This window comes from Dipodomys merriami, unplaced genomic scaffold (assembly GCF_024711535.1).
Source record: "Dipodomys merriami isolate MVZ:Mamm:240054 unplaced genomic scaffold, mDipMer1.0.p SCAF_459, whole genome shotgun sequence".
Classification (NCBI taxonomy): domain Eukaryota; kingdom Metazoa; phylum Chordata; class Mammalia; order Rodentia; family Heteromyidae; genus Dipodomys; species Dipodomys merriami.
This window is the reverse complement of record NW_027206023.1, coordinates 456,882-470,121: the sequence shown is the minus strand read 5'-3', so window position 1 is coordinate 470,121 and position 13,240 is coordinate 456,882. Positions and strand designations below refer to the sequence as shown.

The following is a 13,240-nucleotide window of genomic DNA, read 5'->3' as shown; positions in this document are numbered from 1 at the left end:
TTCAGAATCTTTTTTCTTTCTTTTTTTTTTTTTGTCGGTCGTGGGGCTTGAATTCTAGGCCTGGGCTTTGTCCCTCAGCTCTTCAGCTCAAGGCGAGCGCTCTACCACTTGAGCTACAGCGCCACTTCCGGTTTTCTGGTGGTTTATTGGAGATAGGAGTCTATCGGTCTTTCTTGCCCGGGCTGGCTTTGAACCGCGATCCTCAGATCTCGGCCTCCTGAGTAGCTAGGATTACAGGTGTGAGCCACCAGCGCCCAGCATTGTTCAGAATCTTTAAGAGACAGTATGCCCCTTCTAGGAAGATAACTATAGTCCTGACTTTTATCTTAGATTAATTTTGTTTGCTTTTATACTTTACATACTTATAGTACATTTTGTATCTAGCTTCTTCCACAACATTTTTGTATTATTTGACCATGTTGTATTTTGGATGTGGTATTCCATTTTGTCACTATGTTATATTTTATTTATCCCACAGTTGTTAAGCATTGAAATAGTTTCCGTGTTGTAGCTATCACAAATACGGCTGCTCTGAATATTTTTGTTTATGTCTTTTTTTTGGCCAATACTGGGGCTTGAACTCAGGGCCCAGGCACTGTCCCTGAGCTTCTTTTGCTCAAGGCTATCACTCTATCACTTGAGTCACAGTGCTATTTCCTGTTGTACTGAGGAATTGTTCTCAGGGATTCATGCATGCTAGGCAAGCACTGTACAATTAAGCTGTCTTCTGATGAACCACTACACATATGTAGCATAGTAGATACTGGCCAGCAGTTTTCCAAAGAGGAGAACCTGCTATGGTTCCACATGCGGTGTGTATTTATTTCCCTTGCTGTTCCACATTCTTCCCAGTACTTAGTATTGTAAGTCACTCTTAAAGAATTGAAACATATAAATGGTTGGGCACTGGTGGTTCATGCTTGTAAACCTAGCTCTTCAGGAAGTTGAGACCTGGGGTTGTGGTTCAAAGACAGCCCAGGCAGGAAAATCTGCAAGACTCTTCTCTCTAATGAACCAGCAAACAAAGTAGGAAGTGGAGCTGTTCCCCAAGTGGTAGAGTACTATCCTTGAGGAAAACAGCTCATAGACATCACCTAGGCCCTGAGTTTTAAGTCCCTGGACTGCTACAAACCCCCCACAATATATGCAAATGTATTTTCCCAGTATAGTAGTAATGACATTTATGTTGCTTTCTAGGGAAAGGACATTATTAGTGGGAGTTTACATGCCTTAGAATTCATTGGGAAGAAGACAATGGATGTAATAGCAAAACGGGATCCTGTATTTAAAATGACTAAGGGTTTGATGAACTGGAATTCTGCACTGTCTCAGGTACTGTTACCTTTACTGGTTTGATTGCTGTTTTCTGTTGTTTGTGTGTTTTTTTTTTTTAATTTGAATTTTTCCCTTTGTTACCTTGGGACTTTGTTAGTGTGTTTTCTTGTAAAGAATTATCAATGCATCATAAAATTAAGGCAATTTTTATGGGCTGGATTTTTTTTATGGGTTTGTCTAATGCTTAGACAAACAGCCAGCTCTTTTCTTTCTGCAGTCGCCTCTGTCAGTGCAGTACAAAATCCTGAGCACTGTCAAGATTACTTATTAGGTTACTGTTGAAACCACTTTTGGAAATGCATGTGGCTCCTTAGGTGCTGCTGTCTAGCATCAAATTTTGTTTAGCTTCTTTTTTATTTCTATGCAGCTCCTGATCCTTAGTGAATTTGACTTGCTGTCCAGGAATGAAGGGTAGTACTTTATACTGGAACTTAGCTTTGCTTCTTTCCACTCTTAAAAACTTTCCCTTGAGCTCTTATTATTTGCTGCATCTATGCTTCCATCTCTTTTTAGGTTTTACAGTAAGAGGCCAAGGAAAAAGAAGAGCTAAGACCTCCAATGAGGTAGCCATGGAAACAGACAAGAAAACTCATTGTGAGCTACCCTTTGATGAACTTCAAGAACATCTAGAAGTTCTGGCGATGCTTTCCCAAGAAAGTGAAATAAAGGTAATTCCAATCCCAAACTCCCAGCTGAAAAGAGTCTTCAAAGAAAAAACGTTGCATGGTTTCTTTTCACTTTGTATATTTGGAAGATGAAATGTGTCTCTGAAGGAGATGTGGGTTGCTGGAAATATTATAATAGAAGAAAAATATCCCCTACTGTTTAATTGTTAGAAATAGTGAATAAGTCAAATATTTCTCTTAAAATTATAGAAAAAGAACAGGGCTGGGAAGGTGGCTCAGTGGTAGAGCGCTTGCCTTGCATGCCTGAGGCCCTGGGTTCGATTCCTCAGCACCACATAAGCAAAAAGAAAAAGAACAGAGGTCTTAGTATCAGATATCCTTTTCTTTCACCTTAGTCTTTAATTTTCTGTTTTTTCTCCAGTGTCATGGGTTTTTAGGTGTCAAAAAGCCTGTTATAGCTGCTAATTTGTATATAATTTCCTGTTAGTTCATCTCCTCTGATAATCTAAGCCAATCTTTCTTCTTCTTCTTCTTCTTCTTCTTCTTCTTCTTCTTCTTCTTCTTCTTCTTCTTCTTCTTCTTCTTCTTCTTCTTCTTCTTCTTCTTCTTCTTCTTCTTCTTCTTCTTCTTCTTCTTCTTCTTCTTCTCCTTCTCTTTCTTCTCCTTCTCCTTCTTCTCCTTCTCTCCTTCTCCTCCTTCTCCTCCTTCTCCTTCTCCTCCTTCCTCTCTCCTCCTTCTCCTCCTTCTCCTCCTCCTCCTCCTCCTCCTCCTCCTCCTCCTCCTCCTCCTCCTCCTCCTCCTCCTCCTCCTCCTCCTCCTCCTCCTCCTCCTTCTTCTCCTTCTTCTCCTTCTCCTTCTTCTCCTTCTTCTCCTTCTTCTCCTTCTTCTTCATTGGTCTTGGGGCTTATACTCTGGCCCTGGGTGCTGTGCCTCAGCTCTTCAGCCCAAGGCAGGCACTTACCACTTGAGCCACAGCAACACTTTCAGTATTTATTCTGGTGGTTTATTGGAGATAAGAGTTTCATGGCTTTTCCTGCCTGGGCTTCGAAGTCATGCTTAAGCACTGATAATTTTCATTTATCTTTTGGCCTATATTACTTTTGGAAATACAAATTCTGTCTATTTTCCTATAATATCTACCCTTTAGTGTTACGGTTATTAAAAAAATTAGTTCTGGCTCTAATCCTAGCTCAGGAGGCTGAGATCTGAGGTTAATTGAAAGCCAGACCAGACAGGTTATTTTTGATAAACAACTCAGAAAGCTGGAAGTAGTGCTGTAGCTCCAAGTGTATATCCGCTATCCTTGAGAACAAAGAGCCTCAGGGATAGCTCCCGGGTCAAGCTCCAGGATCTGCAAAAAAAAAAAAAAAAAAAAAAAAAATTACTACTGGGTACTGCAATCCTAGCTATTTAGGAGAATGAAATCTGATGATTATGGTGGGAAGCCAGCTCAGATAAGAGTGTCTGTGAGACTTTTATCTCCAATTAACCACCAAAAAGCTGGAAGTTGTGCTGTGGTTCAAATAATGCAGTGCTAGACTTGAGCACAAAAGCTACGCCCCCAGGCCTTGAGTTCAAGCCCTAGGACCAACACACACACACACACACACACACACACACACACACACACACAGAGCTGTGCTGGCATGAGCTCTTCAGTCTTTTCTCCTTATGAGATTTTTTTCATTAATATTTACACAATATTTTATTATTTTCATTCAGGTGAAATCTTTCCTTAATTCTCTGAGTGGAGAAGAATTAGAGGCTCTAATATTTGAATTAGAACAACTCAGAAGCATTTTCCCTAGCAGAATTTTATGAGGAAGAGGAAGAAGAGAAGAAAGGTAATATGAAAATTCAGAATCGGAGTGGGAAGATGCAATGTATTTATTATTACTAGAGTATTTATTATTACTAGGGTATTTATTATTATTATTAATATTATTACTAGATTATTTATTATTACTAGAGTAATTTGTGTGTTTGTGTGTGTGCACGCACAACGCCTGTGCTGGTCCTGGGGCTTGAACTCAAGGTCTGCTTGCTGTCCCTGACCTTCTTTGCTTAAAGTTAGACCTTTAAGGACTTGAGCCACACCTCTACTTCCAGCTTATTTTTTGTGATTAGAGATAGGAGTCTCATGGAGTTTTCTTCCTAGGCTGGCTTCCAACTGTGATCCCGAGATCTCAGCTGCCTGAGTAGCAGTCTGACAAGGATAGCCACTGGCACCCTGCATCTCTCTCTTTTTTGCAGTGAGAATTTTCATGTAGAATTCTTTTTGCAACTTTCCCCCATCTAGGTGTTCAGACACGTCAGCCTCTTGCTTATGTCTTCTTTTTTTGTTCCCTGTCAGACTCCTCTTAGCATCCCTCATACTGATATTGTTCATACACCCCTGCCAGTGATTACAGTTAAAGATTGCTCTTTTCAGAGTTTGTCCTCAGTTTGGCTGATGTTTCTTTATATCTCTGGATACTTCATCTGTGCCTCGTGACTTGTGGGATCCTTAATCCCATCTTGAATTGAGGCAGAAAAGGTGGTAGTACCTAAAACTTGAGTGACAATCTTCCCCCTCCCTGCCTCCACAATTTAAAGCCTGTATCTCTTAGAAAATATGAATGTTGAAGCTGCTCATTTTTTATAGTAATTAGGTAATGTGGCAGTTAGTATAAAATGTAATTTCTGGACAAATGAATCTTAAGGGTTGTTTTATTTTAACATTTAATTAGATATATTTCTAAGACATATTATCTGCTAATTGGCTATTTTAAGAAAGTGGAATCCAATGAATTCAGTTTTGTCTTTTTTTTTTAAGCTGGTCCTAGGACTTGAACTCAGGGCTTGGATGTTGCCCTAAGCTTTTTTGCTCAAGGGTAGTGCTCTACCACTTGAACAACTGCACCACTTCTGGCTTCTTCTGAGTAGTTCATTGGAGATAAGAATCTCACAGACTTTTTTGCCTGGGATGGCTTTGAACCATGATCCTTAGATCTTAATTTCCTGAGTAGCTAGGATTACAAGCATGAGCCACCAGTGCCTAGCCCATTTGTAGTGTTTAAATGAACTATTTACTTTGCCATGGAATGACATTTTCACTCTGAAGTATACAAGTGGTCATAGAGACTAGAATTTTATTTGGTGAACATTTCTTAAAAGTGAATGAAATGAGCCTTTACCACGAGAAAAGCAACGATGTATGAGTCATGATACACATTGAAACTAAGTTTCAATTTTGTAGAATGTATTTATTGCTCTATTGAGCTTTGTAGCTTCCCAGTGCTGTTTACAGACTATGCTGATGAAATCTGTGTTGATAATAACAGCTATATTCATTGATTTCAGGACAGTTGGTCAGCATTTGGAAGATTTGTGTGACTCAGTGTGAGTATTTTCCCATTATTTAATGTGTGATGTTAGCAAATCATGTACAGGCAAAAGAAAAGAAAAGACTAACTGATTTTAATTTAATACATCCAAGCAGAAAATCTTATGGTATAGCTTCAGGCTCATTGCTATCTATCTCATTACAACTAAATTTTAAGAGATGACCACTAGTTGAGTTTTAGTGTAATATTAAGGAGTATGCCAGCATTAGCTTTATTGATAATCTGAGAAGGCAACTAAAATACTTCTTCCTTTTCTAACTAAGTGACTTTGTAAGGTAGATTTTCTGCATATACTTGAAACAACATAACCCAAAAGACAGTATAAAAGCAGATGAGAGAATACAGGTGTCTTTCATTAGGCTAAAGGATGAAGAGATTTATTAAAGATGTAAAACAATGGGACTATTCTGCTGAAATTTTACCTTTTTTGGAAAATACAGTTTTTTTTCAATAAGTGTATATTAATAAGTAGTGTTTCTTTTCTTTCTTTTTTTTTCTTTTTGGTGAGTTGTATGGAGTAAACTTTGGGCTTGGGTGCTAACCCTCAGCTCTTTAGCTCAGTGCTAGTATCCTACGACTTGAGCCACAGCACCACTTACAACTTTTTCTGCTTATGTGGTGCTCAGTAATTGAACTCAAGGCCTCATGCATACAAGACACTCTACCACTGAGCCACCTTCCCATCCCCAGTGTTTTTGTTCTTAAGTTTACAAAACTACCATAAGCACTTGAGTTCTAAATTTTCTTTTGTTTGGGTTGTGAAACTAGGACTCAATACCTGATGCTTTGCTCATTAGCTGAGTTCTACTTTTTAACATATCTGTCTGTTTCTCTCGTGTGTGTGTGTGTGTGTGTGCACATGCAAATGCATGTGTATCCCCTATTTTTTATTTAATTTATTTATTTTTGTGCCAGTCCTGGGGCTTGAATTCAGCACTTAGGCATTGATCCTGAGCTGTAGTCTACCACTTGAGTTATAGTTGTACTTCTGGGTTTTTTTTGTTTTGTTTTGTTTTGTTTTCTGAGTAGTTTATTGGAGATAAGAATCTCATTGACTTTCCTGCTCCAGCTAGCTTTTAATAGCAATCTATAGATCTCAGTCTCCTGAGTGTGTAGCTAGGATTACTGGTGAGAGCCACCAGTTCCTGGCTCTACTAACATTTTTTTTGTCGGTTGTGGGGCCTAAACTCTGGGTCTGGGCACTGTCCCTCAGCTCTTCAGCTCAAGGCTAGCGCTCTATCACTTGAGCCACAGTGCCACCTCTGGCTTTTTCTACTTATGTGGTGCCGAGGAATCGAACCCAGGACCTCATGTATGCAAGGCAAGCACTCTACCACTGAGCCACCTTACCTTTTTAATTAGCTCTTTGGGAGCTCTCAAAATTTAAGAGTATTAAGAGGTCCTGAGACTAGCATGTTTGAGAGCTGCCAGATGAAAATTTTCCAAATATTAGTGCTTTTAAAGATGGCTCTCTGTTTACTTCTTTGAACTGTCAGTGTGCTTGCCACTGATATCTCTAAACCTCATTTGATTTTTTTTTTTTTTTGTTGGTTAATATTGTAAGGTCTGCTCCTGGATGGCGAGCAGACTCCACCCTCCTCACAGCAAAGTCTCCACCCAGTTACTGCATTACCTAGACAACTGGTACACCTGGAAGAAGTCACTTTTGCATCCACTGAGGTCATATCTGAATTTGATGTGGCCACACCTTTCTCTGCCCGTACCCTAGATAAGGCCTAGCCCAGGCCCAGACACTCTCTCTCTGCTCTCTCTCTGCTCTCTCTGCTCTTTTCTAGCTCTTTCCTCTCTCTTTCCTCTCTTTCCCAGCTCTCTCTCATTCCAAGGCCTTTCCCAGCCATGTGGAGTGCCAACCTTGCCTGGTCCCAGCAGGTCTACTATCCCTTACCTGAATAGCACGTGCATGTTGCTGTTCTTACTCGGCTATCTCTTTTTTTAAAACCTAACAAATGAGATAAGTGTCCTATGGCTGTAACTACTCAGGAGGCTGAGATCTGAGGACCTCAGTTGGAAGCCAGCCCAGACAGAAAAGTCCTTGTGAGACTCTTATGTCCAATTAACCACTCAAAACCCAGAAGTGGCGCTATGGCACAAATGGTAGAGCACAAGGCTTGAGTACAAGAGGCTCAGGGACAGCACACAAGTCCTGATTTCAAGCCCCACAACTGTCAAAAAATACAGAAAGGAAAAAAGTACTACCGGAAGCCAAGATGACTATCCAGACAGGTTGGTATTGGCATAAGAACAGACATCAGGACCAATGGAATAGAATTGAAAACCCAGAAATGAACCTACAGACCTATAGCCATCTAATCTTCGATAAGGAAGCTAAAACAATAGAATGGAAGAACGACAGCCTCTTCAGTAAATGGTGCTGGTAAAATTGGTTAACTACTTGTAGAAAACTAAAGCTAGATCCTTATATATCACCTTGCACCAGAATCAACTCCAAATGGGTCAAAGACCTCGAAGTCAAAGCAGACACTTTGAAAACATTACAGGATGGAATAGGAGAAACCCTAGGTCTCCTTGGCTCAGGCCGAAATTTTCTGAATAGAGACCCGGAAACACAATAAATCAAAGAAAGGTGGGACAAATGGGATTGCATGAAATTGCAGAGCTTCTGCATGGCAAAGGACATAGCTAGCAAGATCAATAGAAAGCCCACGGATTGGGAGAAGATCTTCACTAGCCATACAACAGACAAGGGTCTCATATCTAAAATATACTTGGAACTCAAAAAATTAAATCCCCCAACAACAAATCTGCAAAGAAAAAACTGCCCAATAAACAAGTGGGCTAAAGACTTAAAGAGAAACTTCTCTGAAGAAGAAAGAAGGATGGCCAATAGACACATGAAGAAATGCTCAACCTCCCTAGCAATAAAAGAATTGCAAATCAAAACAACATTGAGATACCACCTCACTCCAGTTAGAATGGCAAAAATCAAGAACTCTAACAACAACAGATGCTGGAGGGGATGTGGACAGAAAGGAACCTTACTTCATTGTTGGTGGGAATGTAAACTTGTTCAACCACTTTGGAAAGCAGTATGGAGGTTCCTCAAAAGACTTCAGATAGAACTCCCCTATGACCCAGCAATCCCATTTTTGGGCATTTACCCAAATGTTTACAAACAAGACCACACTAACGCTAACAGCACAACTATGTTTATTGCAGCATTATTTACCATAGCTAAGATATGCAACCAAGCCAGATGCCCCTCAGTAGATGAATGGATCAAGAAAATGTGGTATATATACACAATGGAATTCTATGCCTCCATCAGAAAGATGACATTGCCCCATTTGTTAGGAAATGGAAAAACGTGGAAAACATTATATTAAGTGAAGTAAGCCAGGCCCAAAGAAACATAGGTCCCATGGTTTCCCTTATTTGCAATATCTAGTATATATATATGAGTCAAGCGGAATAGGTCAGATAATGTGATGTTATGAAAATGAATCCTTAGATATGTATTTTAATGTTTTTTTCCTTTCATGCATTTGTTTCTAACGCATTTATAAGATTATCTCTTTGTAGCTTTGTATGTCCCTCCCCCACAGTATAACCCTGCTTTCACTATATTTGATGTCAGTATAACTTGTGTAGGAGATGGGAAAAAACAAGTCGTTTAAGGATACAGGTAGACCTGTTGCAACAATGAGAAGTACAAGTTGTCATGTGGAAAATGAGCTTTACAATGTTGGTGGGGGGGCAAGCCGGGAGGATTGGGTGGGCGGTTGCGGGGGGAGGCTGGGAAGGGATGTGTAGTGTAAACAAAGAGGAGGCTGCAATGCTTGATAAGAAATGTACGCATTAACCTGCCCATGTAATTGTAACCCCTCTGTACAGTGTGTTCACAAAAAATAAAAATAAAATAAAAGAAAGAAAGAAAGAAAAAAAAAAAGAAAGTTGAGAGCCAAGGTTCAAAGCCATCCTAGGCATGAAAATCAATGAGACGTTTTTCACCAATTAACCAGCAACAGGTAGGAAGCAGTAGAGCTCTACCCTTGAGTAAAACTCAAGTTTTAGCCCAGGAGCAGCATAAATGAAAAGAATTCTCATTTACTTTCCTGCCCAGGCTGGATTCAAACCACAAATGCTCAGATTTCAGCTATTTGAGGAGGTAGGATTATAGGTGTGAACCATATTTTTAAAATCTTGAATTGGCTCTAATATTTTTGTCCTTCTTTTCACTTAATTTATTATTCTTTTTCTCTTTTTCGCAAGTTTGGGTCATCCAGCTTATTATTAGGGCTGGCCACTCTTTCTGGGTTTTTGTTTTGAAGTTTTTTTTGTGGATTTTTGTCCCAACCTGCAGGATGTCAATGAGGGCGATGAACCTAAACGAGAAGGAATGAAGGGACAAGAGACATGAAGAATGACAGCAAGACAGGGATTCTGATCAAGCTGCAAATTTTTATTTTTCACACAGGGGTATTTATATGCTTGGAATAAGGAAGCTTTTAAATTGGCCATTAAGGAAGCTTTTTCATTGGCCATAGCAGCTGCAGGATGTTTGCGTAGGGCAGGGTGAAAGGGTGGTCATTAGCAGCTGCAGGATATTTGCATAAGGCAGGATGAAAGGGTCGGATTTCTGAGAGTGGTTCTGTAAACTCAGCCACAAGATGTTCCAGTGAGATAGTCAAGCCTATCTTCATGTTGAGAGACTCCTTTTGGCTCCCAACAGATTCTTTTTTTTTTGAGCTTTTTATAGTACTTGAACTCCAGGCCTGGTCATTATTCCTAATTTTTTCTCAAGACTAGTAGGCTTCCCACCTCAAGACAGTTCAAATTGTGGCTCTTTATGTATTTTTCTTTCTTTCTGCATTTATTTTAGGTGATGCTCTTATGGCTTGTACTCAGGACTTGGGCATTTTTGCCGAGTTTTTGTTGTTGCTGTATTTTTTTTTCTTCATTGCTGGTCCAAGGGCTTGAACATAGGGCCTGAACTTTTGCTAGTCATAAAATCAGGGCAGAGCCACTGTGTCTGAGGTTTTTCCCTTTTCTTTCTCAAGACTAGCAGTCTCTATGGCTTGAGCCACAGATAAAGTTCTGGCTTTATTTATTTATTTATTTTCATTTTTGTTGCTAGGGCTTCAACTCATGACATGGCCACTCTCCTGAGGCTTGAAGTCAGGGCAGGGCCACTGTGAATGAAGCATTTTTTGTATTGTTTGTTCTCAAGGCTAGCATACTTTAACAGCTTGAGCAACAGCTGCATGAATGGCTTTGTTTATATAATGTTCTCTACCACCCCCACCAGGCAAAAGTTGTAAAGTTCATTTTTTGAAATAATTTCTTGTACATCTCATTGTTGCAATAGGTCTAGCTGTATCCCTATTTAAACAATTTGTTTTTTCCCTTCACCTTCACAAATTACGCCAACATCAAATACAGTGAAAATGGGGGAGTTATTTATTTATTTGGTTCTGGTCCTAGGGCTGGAACACAGGAAGTGGTGACTGTTCCTAAACCTGAAATCAGGGCAAGGTCACTGTGCTGGAGTCTCTCCCATGTCCTGAGCAAGGCTGGCAGGCTCTAAAACTTAAGCCACATTTTAACATATGGCTTTGTAAAACAAATTTGGTGATTCATAAGGGATAAGTTTCTTATGGAAGAGCTGGGAAGTGGCTCAGTGGTAAAGTGCTTGCCTTGAGCTGAAGAGCTAAGGGACACCATCCAGAGCTGGAGTTCAGGCCCCACAACCCATAAAACAGAAAAAAGAAAAGAAAAAAAAAGCTGAGTGCCAGTGGCTTACGCCTGTAATCCTAGCTACTCAGGAGGGTGAGATCTGAGGATTGCAGTTCAAAACTAGACTGGGAAGGAAAGTCCATGAGACAATTATCTCCACTAAATCACCAGAAAACCAGAAGTGGCCCTGTGGCTCAAGCACTAGCCTTGAGCTGAAGAGCTTAGGGACAGTGTGCAGGCCGAGTTCAAGCCCCATGACCAACCCAAAAAAAAGAAAGATTCTCATGGGAAGACAGGGACATTAGCCAGGCTCTAAAATCAGAGGATGGTGGTTCAAAGCCAGCCAGGGCAGGAAAGTTGTTGAGACTCTCATCTCCAATTAATCACCAAGAGCTTGGAAGTAGAATAGTTCTAGTCTTGTGCAAAACAGCACAAGTTCAGGCCCCAGGACTAGCACACATAAAACCAAGTGTCATGGAGCTTCCTGCCCAGGTTGACTATGAACCACAATCCTAAAATTTCAGCTTCCACAGTAGCTAGGATTATAGGCATGAGCCACTACTTAAAAATATTTCATTGACTTCTCTCTTCTTCTTTTGTGTGTGTGTGTGTGTGTGTGTGTGTGTGTGTGTGTGTGTGTGTGTGTGTCCGTCCTGGTGCTGGTTCTAGACCCTTGAACTCTGGAGCCTAGCCACAGTCTCTGAATTTGTTTTTCTTTTATTTTTAATGCTGTTTCTAGGCTTTGTATTCAGGGCCTAGTCCTTGTCCCTGAGTCATTCTTTTGTTGCTGGTGGTGGTGGTCCTAGGGCTTGAACATAGGGCCTGGTCACTTCCTGGGTTTGAAACCAGGGCAGGGCCACTGTGTATGAGGGTTTTTGTTGTTCATTTTCCCTCAAAGCAAGCAGTCTCTGTGGCTTGAGCCACACAGATCAACTTCTGGCTTCTTTTACTTTTTGGCAGTTCATGGAAGATAAAAATCTCATAGAAGATAAGAGTACTGTATCAGCACCTGAAATCTGAGGATTGGGGTTGAAAGCCCAGGCAGGTAAGTCCATAAAACTTATCTCCATTTCATCCCCCAAAGAAAGGAAGTGGTAGAATGCTACCTTTAAGAAAAAAAAATTCTATTTCAACCCCTGGGTTCAACACCCACACCTGATACATACTCACAAATTCCTAAGGGACTTTTCTGCCTGGGTTGCCTTGGAACCCAGATCTTCAAGTTCTGTCTTTTGTGTAGCTTGAGCTCCAGGTATAAACCAGCAATTCTCTTGGCTTTTGTGCTCATCTTCCACTCTGATTTTTATTTGTGTATTTGTATTTAATTGATTAATTAGTAGTAGTCCTACCTGGGCCTGGTCACTGTTATTTTGCTTTTTCATTCAAGGCTGTTGCTTTACCACTTGAACCACAGCTCTACTTCTGGCATTTTTGCTGGTTAGTTGGAGATCAGAGCCTCATGGAATTTCCTGCCCAGGTGGGCTTTTAACCACCATCCTGAGATTTCATGCTCCTAACTGGCATTACATGTCAGCCACCAAAAAGTGCCTGGCTCACTCAATTTTAATATTTTTTTTTTGGTTGGTCATGGGGCTTGAACTCTGGGCCTGGGCGCTATCCCTCAGCTCTTCAGCTCAAGGCTAGTGCTCTACCACTTGAGCCACAGCGCCACTTCCGGCTTTTTTCTTTTTTGCTATATGGTGCTGAGGAATCAAACCCAGGGCCTCATGCATGCAAGGCAAGAGCTCTACCACTGAGCCACCATCCCAGCCCTCAATTTTAATATTCTTAATAGACTCTTACAGTCTTTTTATTCACATGATGATGATGATGATGATGATGATGATGATGATGATGATGATGTGCTGGTCATAGGTTTGAAATCAGGGCATGGGTGCTGTCCATGATCTTCCAGTTGAGCCTCAGCTCAAGTCCTGGACTTTATTCCTTTTTGCTTCTTTCTTGGTGGTTAATTTGAGAGAATTGTCTCATAAAAAACCTTGGCACTACTCAGGAAGTTGAAATCTGAGGATTGTGGTTTCAAGCCAGTCCTGACAAGAAAATCCAAAACACCCTTTTCTTTTTCTTTTTGTTGTTGTTGTTGTAATGACAAAGGTGAGGTGCAGTGGAGTTGCAGTTTCATTAACAGGTAAAAAGGATGTTTGTTTTTGAGCAATA

General features: G+C 40.5%; 1 long non-coding RNA gene across 5 annotated transcripts in view; it reads left to right on the top strand.

The window, feature by feature from the left end:
* The window catches only part of LOC138808601 (uncharacterized), a 49,873-nt gene that overhangs the window by 16,946 nt on the left and 19,687 nt on the right, over positions 1-13,240 (top strand). For all 5 annotated transcript variants that reach the window (XR_011366514.1, XR_011366515.1, XR_011366513.1 and 2 more), the window contains exons 2-5: positions 1,849-2,003; positions 3,684-3,805; positions 5,304-5,342; positions 12,023-12,107. This is a non-coding gene — a long non-coding RNA (uncharacterized lncRNA). The remainder of the gene's footprint in view (positions 1-1,848; positions 2,004-3,683; positions 3,806-5,303; positions 5,343-12,022; positions 12,108-13,240) is intronic.